The sequence below is a fragment of the Leptonychotes weddellii genome, chromosome 4 (genome assembly GCF_054177405.1).
Source record: "Leptonychotes weddellii isolate Sample4059 chromosome 4, ASM5417740v2, whole genome shotgun sequence".
In the NCBI taxonomy this organism is placed as follows: Eukaryota; Metazoa; Chordata; class Mammalia; order Carnivora; family Phocidae; genus Leptonychotes; species Leptonychotes weddellii.
Genome location: NC_138372.1, coordinates 153,561,326 through 153,571,964, shown reverse-complemented (window position 1 = coordinate 153,571,964; position 10,639 = coordinate 153,561,326). Strand labels below are relative to the sequence as shown.

The 10,639-nt window shown below is 39.4% G+C and overlaps 1 protein-coding gene across 2 annotated transcripts in view; it reads right to left on the bottom strand.

The window, feature by feature from the left end:
* Positions 1 to 10,639, bottom strand: part of DEPTOR (DEP domain containing MTOR interacting protein) — a 125,913-nt gene that overhangs the window by 98,742 nt on the left and 16,532 nt on the right. The gene's annotated exons all lie outside the window — the stretch shown is intronic.

Here is a 10,639-nt window from a genome sequence, read left to right as displayed (position 1 = left end):
GGCGCCTGGGTGGCTCAGTCGTTAAGCGTCTGCCTTCGGCTCAGGTCATGATCCCAGGGTCCTGGGATCGAGCCCCGCATCGGGCTCCCTGCTCGGCGGGGAGCCTGCTTCTCCCTCTCCCACTCCCCCTGCTTGTGTTCCCTCTCTCGCTGTGTCTCTCTCTGTCAAATAAATAAATAAAATCTTTAAAAAAAAAAAAAAGAGTCTTTCTCAATGGTTATAATTGGTGATACCAATGGCTGACCTGTAGATTATTTGCATATTTATGTTTTCCATGGGTCTTCCGTTATTTTGATAAGCACCCCCAAGCCCTCCATTTTCTCCATAACTCCCTATTTTGTCATGGTGGATGGGTAGGCATTTAAACCATGCTGATGGTTATATAAACAATCTGAAAACTTAGCCAATCTCAATTCGAAGTCCCAGACGCCCAGCATGGTTCCGAACCCTGTGGCTGCTCATGAACTATATAGCGCTCTTTAAACCCAAGACTGTATTTTCTAAAGATAGCTAGATAACTGAAGATCTTGTCAGCTCTCAGCCACATTCTCCTGACAGCTGTCACCTGAATCATAGTGGCACTTGGCAACAGCTAGAACGTCACACTCTCTCAGGCTACCGGAGGCAGGGTAAAGAAGGTGTAAGTGGACTCTTTGGAAATCATTAAGATTCTAGACAGCCTTTGAAAGACTTCTCTCAATTTAACATCACCATGCTCCGGCACCTGTCTCCAATACCGTTCCCAGCATTTGTTTTCTTGTGTGCAAGATGCTAGGAAGCAAAGCAAACAGGACAAACCCTCACTCTAGGTACCAAAAAGGAAATGATACTGGTGTTCTGTGAATTGGTGGGTTCTCTCTCCTGGTTTTTAAATGAGGCCCTGGCATCTGTTTAAGCCTGAGGTCTGTTCCGAGGGCACCCTGATGTACACCACAATTATATCACCCTGGGGTAGCTGATGAGCTAACTGTCTGGTTAGTTTCTTGAGAACACTTAAAATGCCCTGCAAATCAGTCTCCATTTATCAGACTTGTAACTTTCCCACTGATTACACAATGAAGGAACAAATGTTTGATTTGATTTGATTTGATTTGATTTGATTGCTATTTGCTTCAAAAACAACGCAAGTTCTCAACTTCTTTAAGGGAGGACTTGCAGACAGAAAGTGGAACCAGACCAGAATAAGGTGTTCAGATGAAAACAATGATGAAATCTGGTTTTTAATAAAAGGACATAAACCAAAGAATAGGGGTTTGCATTAGTTTGATAATAGAAACACAACGGCCTGAATGTAATCAATATCATTAGTGGGTGAACATAAGCTGTTGAATAGATAAAATTAAACATGTCTATGTTCAGAGAATCACAATATTTTACAGTCCTTCCTAGATTATTATGGCTATTTCTAAAACTCCTTTCCATAAAAAAGAATAATCTTTCTTCCTCCTGTTTCTGTTCTTTTTAAATTTATTTTTTTTAATTTATTTCCTTTCATTTGCAGCAATAATGTGCTACAATTAAGTTCCTTAATCTTCCCTGAGCATTTAACCTGAAGGATGGTGAAGTTCCTACCCAAACCACTCAACCAATGATTCATATACCAATAACTTGGTCCAGGTACCACGTTGGAGGTACACTTAGTTCTATTAAATGTACTTATGGTGTGACTATCATGGCCTGAGAATAATCCCATTCGTTTTTGCAATATATCACTATATGTGAGTTCTATATTACAGCAGATCTGTTGAACTCTTCCTTAAATGCTTATTCTGCATTTCTTCACTACATGAGTGAAAAGATCAGGAGGTAACCATTAGAATTAAAAGAAAGGTAAAAGTCTTAAATTAAGAAATCAGTAGTTGAACAATTCAAACCCAGATATTAAAGCATTATTTGCACTTGAGGATATGCATGTTGTCTTCTTCATATTCTTTAATATTATTTTATACTCCATGGTACTTCTTTTTAGTGTCATATCATCGATTCCATAGCAAACATCCATGCTTCTGATTCTCCTCTTAATCAAGGGAGCAACATGAGGATGGGCATTTCCATCCATGACATTCATTGTTGTATCACCAGAGCCCTAGTTCCACCCCCCAAACTCAACATACACAAAACATGGTAGACACAAATCCATCATCATTTCAGTGTGTCCCTACTCTACCTCCACCCATAAACACACACATTCTCTTATTATCCTTCCCTAGTAAACTAGTTGCTCTTCCCAAACATCTGATTTCCAGGAACGCGTCCCCAAATAGTCCAGCCACCCAGGCAATATTCCTAGCTACCTTGGACTAAGAATTCTTTCAAGGGCAGAAATTAGGACTTCATCCTTTTTTATATTCCCAGCACTCAGTGTGGTGTTGATAGGAACTCCATAAATGTTTCTTGTACTCAAATTTCTTTCATCCCCTGTGTTTAACCTGTCACCACGTTCTATTGTTGACACCCTGGAAATATCCCTTCATGTGCCTTTAAGCCACAATTACTTTTCTAATCCAGAGTCTCCTCGTTTAGTCTCTGGAGCTCCACTCTTCCAGCACATACCTGCTGCCTGACTCACGGCTATGGGACATTCAGAGGCTCCCTTTTACTTTTGATATGCCACAGGTCCTGAGTCCTCTGTGTAGCAATAAAAGCTCTCTGTGAGCCTTCCTCACTCTGCGTCTCCCTTTTATCAACCATGTTGACCCCTGTTCTCAACCTCAGGCTCCTGCCCCAAACAAGCAGGCACACACCCTATGTCTATCCCATTTGTGTGTCTTTGCCCATGGTATTCCTGCCACTAGGAATTCTGTCCTTCCCTACAACTGTTACAAAACCCACTCATCTTTCCTCAAGTCCCACTCACCAGGAGGCCATCTCCTCCTTTTGTGGGTCACAAGAATTTCTCCTATCTAAAACGGTTGCTGTAATTCTCCACGGTTCTTTGCAATAGTTTGTTCAACTGCCCTCCAACCATTTGTGGATTCTTATTCTGTTTCTCTACCTAAAAAGTCATCTTCCTGAGAGCAGGAATAATGCTGTTTATTTCTTGATACCTTGTGATACAAACAAAAGCTGGTCTTAGAGACTCCCAATAAATATTTGTAGGCTGAGTAACTAGAGATAAAATACCGTCAGCAGGCATACATATAAGAGAATGATTCTGGGAAGAAAAAGATGAAAAAGGCTATGTCCAGGTTTCTCCAAAATTCGCCAAAGAAATCTATGCTCTTTATACACCTAAAAGTATATAATCTTAGCTAATCTCTAATAAAATGTTAACTGCACTTTAAAAAAAGAGTTCACATACACTGCCTTAAATCTTGTTCAAACCTATCCATGAATTACAAGGCACTGGGACAGACTTTATGTTGTTTGTTGCCATGTGGAAAAGAGTTCTGTCACTGCAACATCATAGACTCCTGAATTCAAAAGTCACACAGAAACATATGCTTTTGATGTTGTTATTAGCAGTACGAGCAGAAGGAGGAAGAATGGCCCTCATTCTGTCTGCCTGTTTACACAAGTGCCATTTACCATTTTGATAAGCTTTTCCTCAGTGCCACGTGCTTCACAATATCACTTTTATTAGTCACATTAGGGACCATGTGATGTGCAGGAATATTATTGCCCTTTTGAATAGTGCGAATGCCCTCATAAGACAGAGAAAGTTATGTGAGGGCCTTGCCTGCCCTAAGATAAACAATGAGAGTCAGAGATTGAACTTGAAGCTCCAGTGTCCTGCCTGGAGCCCTGGGAAATTCTACCAAGGTCTCCCTTCAGTAAAGCCAAGAAGCATCCGTTACCAGCTCACTACTTTAGGCTAACTCTGGCAATACTAAAAATCAACTCAATCCAACAAATATTTATTGGTGCCTAGTAATGCTAGAAACTGTGCCAGACACAGGGATACAGCAGTGAATCTGACATCCTTGTAGACTGGCTTACAAAGGAGGGGTCTAAGACCATCCTCCAGGTGCAACTAAAAAAATATGAAAATGTCTTCATTTATTTTATCTCACCTTTAAAAGAATTTCAATTTCCATTTATGTGTATGCTTATGAAACACGTAGGCATTGGTATAGTAGTGCATGTGTATAGCTGTTAAATTACTGTGCTTATGTGGGGGGGATCTATGATCAAAACATTTTTGTTTTGTTTATAGGACTTATTTTTATGAGAGAGAGAGGGCATGAGCAGTGGGGGAGGGGTAGAGGGAGAGGAGAGAGAGAATCTCAAGCAGACTCCCCGCTGAGCATGGAGCCCGACTTGGGGTTTGATCCCACAACCACGAGATCGTGACCTGAGACAAAATCAAGAGCTTAACCGACTGAGCTACCCAGGTGCCCCTATGTCCAAAACATTTTTACAGATCAGGATAGACAAGCAGAAACATTTGAAAACCAATGGACTACCAGACTCTTTAGAATTTCCTGAGCATGCCATGACATTTCTTACCTTCAGGTCTTTCCATTTCCTATTTTCTCTGCCTCAGATGAACCTCCTCTCCCTCACCATACCCTGAATAAACTTCAAAACCCAGCTCAGCTGGTACCTGCTCAAGGAAATCATTATCCCCCTCCACCAGGCAGAGCTGGTCCCTTCCACCTGCTGCTCCCATTGCACCTTGTACGCCCTTCCATTGTGGAAATCCTCATGCTGCACTGGAACCATCCACGTTTCCATCTCTGGCACTAGCTGGCTGGAGTCACTGTTTGTGAGTTCCTTGAGGACAGGGTTGGGATGGTTTACCTATTTTCCTTAAGAGCTAGCACAATGTCTGGCACGTAAGAGACACTCACAGTTTACATGAGAAATGTATGCACTTAGGTGAAGAATCTCTTCACAATGTTTTTTTCTAATTGCAATCGACTTGAAGAAGAATTTCATGGGGGCAATCAAAGTGCATTGTACTTCCTCCTTCCTCTTCTTGCGGGGGGCAGAGAGGCTTTGAGGGTGGGGAGAGGTGGTCATGCTCCAGACATCAGATGACCGCGACAACTAGAAAATGTAGAGCTGAGATGTGAGAAACTTATACATTTTAAATTCCCCAGTGAGGGCTGGCCAGCACCAGTCTTGAGTTAAAAATGGAGACCAAAGACTTCTAAGTCTGAGCAGAACAAATCAGAAATGCAGAGACATGCTGTGTTCATGTGGAACGGTCCCATGAAGATGCCTATGGGACAGAGGAAGGGTGCTCAGGACTGAGAGGCTCATGTCTTGGGTCATCTCTACATAAGCTAACTACCTCAGGGCCTCTCAGTCTCCAGAGAAGTAGATTGGCCTGACTCCTCATGCAGACTTTCTGGATTGGCATGAGGAAGTAGAGAATGGGGAGGAACCAAGACTGTCGGTTCCGTTCTTGTTCTCGCACAAAGTCAAATGGCAGAGCAAGAGTCATTTACAAAGGCTGGACTAGATTCTCACCAAGGTCCCTCCAGCCTGAGGTTCAACAACTTGATTATGTTGATGACCTAAAAGGATGCAGTGTTGACCAACCATGGTATGATCAACCTTTTAAGAAGACCTTCACCAAGGTGTGACTTGGAGCAACTACTTTAGTTTTCTGGACATCGTCTGGTCAACAAATATGAATTTAACACCTAGTGTGCATCAGGCACTGTAGCAGGCACTGGACACATGATAAACAAGCCAACATGGACCCTGCCATCAGGAAGTTCAGTTCAGTACACTTCACTTCCCTTGTCTTCAAAATGTAAAGGTTCTTCCATGTCTAAAAACCCTGAAATGTGATGATTCACTGTGAACTCCAAAATGGCATGGCCCTCAAGGTTTCCTCTGCAATTTCATATTTTTTAAAATTCCTTTTGAACATAGCCGAACCACAGAATTTTAGCTATAAAATAATCCCTTATTCAATTTAAGATGTCTGCATTTAATATTTCAAACATATTTCTTTATCTTAGCTCTTAACACTGAAAACTACTTCAGTGGCTCTTTAGGGATATTAGCATTACAAAGCTAAGAATGGGGGGCGCCTGGGTGGCTCAGTCATTAAGCGTCTGCCTTCGGCTCAGGTCATGATCCCAGGGTCCTTGGATCAAGCCCCACATCGGGCTCCCTGCTCCGTGGGAAGCCTGCTTCTCCCTCTCCCACTCCCCCTGCTTGTGTTCCCTCTCTCACTGTGTCTCTGTCAAATAAATAAATTAAATTAAAAAAAAAAAAGCTGAAAAAGGGATTTGGAATAAAAAACCCTAAATCTGTGCTGCTCCATCACTTAGTAACTGTGTGTCCTGTGACCAAGTCACTTAATATCTCTCTGAGCAGCATTATTTTGCCACTTAGCAAATTTTTACTTATGTCAACTAGCTACCCACTTCTGTGCTCAACACTATGGACATAGCGATGAACAAGAAAGTTGGACGGAACTTCATGTAAACCTTCTCACCTATAAATTGGAATCATAATAATCACTCATATTCCTCTTAGCTCACAGGCTAAGGATCAATACAATGTTCAGGATCAATAATACCTCTTTCTATAGGAACTCTTGTGCACCGTTGGTAGAAAAGTAAATTGGTGAAGCCACTCTGAAAACATTATGGAGGTTCCTCAAAACATGAAAAATATAAGTACCATATGATCTAATAGTTCCACTTCTGGTCATTCACCTGAAGAAAACAAAAACACTAATTTGAAAAGATATATGCACCCTTATGTTTATTGCAACATTATTTACAGTAGCCAAGATATTTGAACAACTCAAGTGTCTATCAATAGATGAATGGTAAGATGTAGTATATATACACAATGAAATATTACTCAGCAATAAAAAAGAATGACATCTTGCACTTAGCAACAACATAATGGACCTAGAGAATATTATACTAAGTGAAATAAGTCAGACAGAAAAAGACAAATACCATATTATTTCACTTACACGTGGAGTCTAAAACACAAAACAAAGGAACAAACAACAATACCAAAAAAGAGAAACAGAATCATAAATATAGAGAACTAGTGGTTTCTAGAGGAGAGGGGGATGGAGTGATGGACAAGATAGGTGAAGGGAATCAAGAGGTACAAAGTTCCAGTTATAAAATGAATAAGTTACAGGGATGAGAAGTATAGCATAGGGAATACAGTCAATAATACTGTAATAACTTTGTATGGCAATAGATGGTAACTATACTTATGGTGAGCATTTCATAATGTATATAATTGTTGGATCACTGTGTTTTACACCTGAAACTAATATAATATTATAGGTCAACTATACTTTAATTAAAAATTTTAGGGGTGCCTGGGTGGCTCAGTCAGTTGAGCATCTGACTCTTGATTTTGGCTCACGTTGTGATCTCAGGGTCATGAGATTGAACCCCAGGTTGAGCTCCATGCTCAGCTCAATGTCTGCTTGAGATCCTCTCCCTCTCTCTCTCTGCCCCTCCCCCACTCACACTCTCTCTAAATAAATAAAATCTTTTAAAGAAATTTTAGATAAAAAATAATACCTCTTTCTAAACATAAGATTTAATTATATCTGTTTAAATGTTAGCTGGCGTTCATAATTTGTATCATGAAAACTTTTCACAAAAGATAAAGGAAAATCATTTTAGAAATAATATAATTTCTTTTTTTTTTAATTTTTTACTTTTATTCCAGTTATCATATGGTGAATATTAGTTTCATTTGTACAATATAGTGATTCAACACTTCCATACAACACCCAGTGCTCAACACATAAATGCACTCCTTAATCCCCATCACCTATTTAACCCATCCCCCCCACCCACCTCCCATCTGGTAACCATCTGTTTGTTCTCTATACTTAACAGTCTGCTTTATGGTTTCTCTCTCTCTTGGTTTCAAGTTTTTATTTAAATTCTAGTTAGTTAACACATACTGCAATATTGGTTTCAGGAGTAGAAATTAGTGATTCATCAATTACATAGAACACCCAATGCTGATCACAAGTGCCCTCCTTAATATCCATCACTCATTTAGTCCATCCCCTGCCCACCTCTCCTTCATCAATGCTCAGGTTGTTCTCCATAGTTAAGAGTCTTTTATGCTTTGCCTTCCTCTCTCTTTCTTTCCCCCTTTTATATGTTCATCTTTTTGTTTCTTAAATTCCACATGAGTGAAATCATATGGTATTTGTCTTTCTCTGACTTATTTCGCTTAGCATAATACACTCTAGCTCCATCCACATCATTGCAAATGGGAAGATTTCATTCTTTTGGATGGCCGAGTAATATTCCATTATATATATATATATATATATACATACACACATCTTCTTTATCCATTCATCAGTCGATGGATATTTGGGACCTTTCCAAATTTGGATATTGTTGATAATGCTGCTATAAACTTCAGGGTGCATGTGTCCCTTCAAGTCAGTATTTTTATATCATTTGGGTAAATACCTAATAGTGCAACTGCTGGGTTGTAGGGTAGCTCTATTTTTAACTTTTGGGGGCACCTCCATACTGTTTTCCAGAGTGGCCGCACAAGTTTGCATTCCCACCAATTGTGTAAGAGGGTTCCCCTTTCTCCACATCTTCTCCAACATCTGTCGTTTCCTGTCTTGTTAATTTTAACCATTCTGACAGGTGTGAGGTGATATCTCATTGTGGTTTTGATCTGTATTTCCCTGATGATGAATGATGTTGAACATCTTTTCATGTGTCTATTAGCCATCTGGATGTCTTCTTTGGAAAAATGTCTATTCTTGTCTTTTGCTCATTTCTTAACTGGATTATTTGTTTTTTGGGTGTTAAGTTTGATATGTTCTTTACAGATTCTAGATATTAACCCTTTATCAGATATGTCATTTGCAAATATCTTCTCCCATTCCTTAGGTTGTCTTTGGTTTTGTGGACTGTTTCCTTTGCTGTGCAGAAGCTTTTTATCTTGATGAAGTCTCAATAGTTCATTTTTGCTTTTGTTTCCCTTGCCTCTGGAGCTGTGTCTAATAAGAGGTTGCTATGGCTGATGTCACAGACATTGCTGCCTGTGTTCTGCTCTAGGATTTTGACGGTTTCTTGTCTCACATTTAGATCTTTCATCCATTTCTTTATATATTTATCTCACCCAGCAAGTGTTCTGTGTGATTCTACAGACTGAAGGATCACAGGGTGACCTACTCCCATTTTTTCTGAAGGCATCTGACCATCAATAACTGCTATAAATTCATGAGACTGAGATTATCACATCTTTCTAATAGTATCTGTGAAAGCTAAAAATATTAATATGTTTGTGTGTCATCTTACCTGCAATTGCATAATCAGCTGACTCTAAAGTGGAGTTTCATGTTTGTACCTAAATATTTAGCAATTTTAACAGCGCAGTGAAGTGACAGACTAAATATAAAAAGACCAAAAAATGTTAACTGGCTCACAAAGAGAATTGCATAAGTGTCCTTGTCCATGAAAACATCTAAAATTGAAAACAACCAAATGAAATCAATTAAATAAAACACTCTCTGCTTTCTTACTCCCTATGTAAACTCCAAAGCATAGAGAAGTCCAGTACCTAAAACTTCAGAGTTTTCCAGGGCAAATGGGTGGCTCAATCAGTTAAGCATCTGACTCTGGATTTGGGCTCAGGTCATGATCTCAGGGTCTTAAGGTCAAGCCCCACATTGAGCTCCACGCTGAGCACAGAGCCTGCTTTAAGATTCTCTCTCCCTTTGCCCCCATCCCCAGTTTGCTCTCTTTCTTTCTCTAAAAATAAATAAATAAATAAAAACCCTCAGAGTTTTCCTATTTTTAAAGTAAAAATAGGAAGAATGAAATTTCATTACTTGGAAACTAAAAGCATTTTCACTTTCTAGAGGGGATCAATCAATAAGGCTTTATTTTATTTCCTACCCCATTCCCAGAACAGCAGAGATATCATGAGAGCTATCAAAACAGAGTAACAGACAGCCATCTATATAGCAAATGTCATTAGAAATCCAACATACTTTTATGTATTAAAGCTCATACCAATGTAAGCAAATAATAAGATGATTGTTTTGATCATAAGAGGATTTTCTATACCAAGTGCTATAAGCCTTTGTTTATGTTCTGCAACAAGCAATAATTTTATATTAATAACCCCAACTCTGTGCTTTTAGGGAAAAAAAGAGTGTAATGGGTACCTATAATTTTTGTCACATAGTATTTACATAGACCTCATTCCTGGTGTTAATTTCTGTGTCAATATGGTTGTAAGAGACAGAAACTAATTCTGGCTAATTTAGGAAAAAGAGGATTTCACTGAAAGGATATGGAGGCTCTTACAAATTCAAGAAAAGGTTTAAGAAGGAAGCTTAGAAAACACAGGAACTGTGTACTTCTGGGAATCTGCTCCAGAGTCCCATTGAGGAATCAGGAGACCGCCAGAGCATTTAGAATTAGATAGGCTGGAGATTCCCAGAGACTTTCAAGAACTTGTGGATGATGAAGACTACAAGCTCTTGAAATAGGCTAGCGAGTTTCTTGGAGTCATATAGTGATTCAGCGGGTACAAATTATGGTTGTTTTGTAATAGATTTGTGATTTAAAAAAGGGGGAGGCTTACAAAGCAAAAGCCATTCCAATTGCCAGTAACTAAATACGCATTGAACTGAGATTCTCGACTAAAAGTTTAAACACATACAGATTCATGCACAGATTTAAAGCATTAACTGCTATGAGAC